This window comes from Lactuca serriola, chromosome 2, assembly GCF_051521515.1.
Source record: "Lactuca serriola cultivar US96UC23 chromosome 2, Lser_US96UC23_V15, whole genome shotgun sequence".
Classification (NCBI taxonomy): domain Eukaryota; kingdom Viridiplantae; phylum Streptophyta; class Magnoliopsida; order Asterales; family Asteraceae; genus Lactuca; species Lactuca serriola.
Window position 1 is genome coordinate 165,771,979 of NC_136409.1, and position 2,344 is coordinate 165,774,322.

The following is a 2,344-nucleotide window of genomic DNA, read 5'->3' on the forward strand; positions in this document are numbered from 1 at the left end:
GATATATGATATGATTATGAGAATTGCATGCTAGATTAGGGCTAAGGATCTGCTCAGGATTTTATGATAGGAGAGATGCCTTTATAATCCTGATTGTTTGAGCGATTAGGATTGCATGCTAGTATGGTTTTCAAATAAGTGGATGGAATGGACTGATTAGTGTATGCTGGTTAGATTTTCCGTTGCCTGAATATTGCTTTCTTTATGCTTTGTGGGGCTCTTAGCGATGTGGATCAACTGCTAAGTGAATATGCTAAGTAACATGTGGCACATGTTAAATAATCTCAGAGTGATAGACCGGACCCTATTGCGCAACTATTTTCTGAGTCCAACCGTTCTAGGGTTGAGTCTTTTGCTCGAAGGATTATCTCATCTTTATTGCATGTGACTATATTCATGAGGTAGTTAGTTGACATTGGTGAGAGACTTTCAGAAACTGGGGGTAGGGTGAGGTCAGTAACCTAGGATAGCCTAGGAAACGCTTCAGTGGGATTAGTTGTGTTGTTTAGCAATCAAAGGTGCATCAGTTTGAGAGGGTGACTTAGAGGATTCGAGATGATTCCTGAGGAAAGTATGGATAGGTGTGGAAGGTTGTATTGGGCATGTACTAACGAAAGCAAAGTATCCTTACTCAAGTTGGGGAGAGTCTTGGTGAATATAGGAAGCTTGTGGGATGAGGATTCTTGAGTATGTTCTGATTATTTGCATGATTGTATTTCAGTTTGGTCATGAGCAATCAGGGAGGAGGTTCAGGTTCTAGTTCTAGCTCAGGTGTAGGCACTGAGCCGATTAGCGACCAGATATAGGATTTCATCTCGTCGGAGATTACCCGCGGTATTTTGGAGCAGACTCCTATGATCTTTGGTAGGGTCAAGGAGGGGATTATGGAGATTTTGGATAAGCGCTTGGGCGCGTTCCGTGCTAAGGTTATGGCTATAGGTGGAGCTCTCACTCTTTATTTCTTTCTGAGAGTTCTATGTATGTGTGGAGCTCCCACATTCTCTGGGGAGAAGGACCTCATTGCCAGTAGGAGAATTTTAGCGGATATGGATATCGCGTTCAGGATGAGTTTCTATCCCGAGGAGTCGAAGGTCATATTTACTTCCTGCCTTTTGAAGGATAGGGCACGGGACTGGTGGGAGGATGTAGGACGTGAGGTGGGTGATGATGTTGTGGATGCTATGATGTGGGATGATTTTTCAACCAGGTTCCGATCTGAGGTGCAACAGTTGGCACGAGAGTTTCAGGATCTCCGCCAAACTATTGAGACTATGGTAGAGATCACTGTCAAGTTCTGGGAGAGGGCCTTATTGGTTCCGCAGTATGCAGCAGACGGGGAGATGAAGAAGGTAAGGTATCATGAGATGCTGAGGAAAGACCATGATACGGCTCGTGGCATAATGACAAGAATATGATTGGCAGATGGAACCTCCTATTGCATGTTTGATAAGTATGACTCCTATGTTATGTATGGTATGTGGTATTTGGGGAACTCACTAAGATTTGTTCTTACAACTGTTTTTGGTTTCAGGTACTTCCTGTTCCAAAGGGAAGGGCCTGGCTTGATTGCAACACATACATCCATATTTTCCACAACCTTGAGATTTTGGGATTATACTCTGATAACTATTTTTTTATTATAAAATACCTTTAAGTGTTTTAGTAAATGATAAATGGTTTTTTTGGTTGTTTTAAAAATGAATTTTTTACCTTCATATTTTGGCTGTTACACCTAGCCTATCACTACCATGTTGTTGTAACATATCATAATATTAAATATCAGTGTGGTAACTTGGGGGTCAACTTGGCTCTAGTTGATTGTACACATTGCATCCTCTTTGTTATTTTGAAAACAATTTGAAAATTATTTTTAGAACCCTTTTCCTTACTTTGAAACTAGATTTACACCAGTGTTCCTCCAGTTCACTCAAACTAAGGCTCTAATAGCAACTTGTAACATCCCAAAAATTCCAACAAATTTAAACCTTTCGAAACAACCAATTTACTAATAAAAGTGTTTACAAAACCATTATTTCCAAAGCGTTATTTAAAATCAGAGTCTTCCAAGATCCAATCAGCTGTAAAACCAAGGATGTGTACGGTCACGCCTTCACCTTGCCACGATCCTCTAAGCACCTAAAACAATAAACTAAAACTATAAGCACAAAGCTTAGTGAGTTCCCCCAAAATACCACCATATAAACAGATAACATATACAAACAAGCATGCTCAATTACTCATGCCTAGCCCAATCAGCCTTGAGCTGGAATACCAGGCATGTATGTGATGGGCCCGATCATCCTCGGGATAGAATACCCTCGTATCATAAGCATGTTGGTCCAAT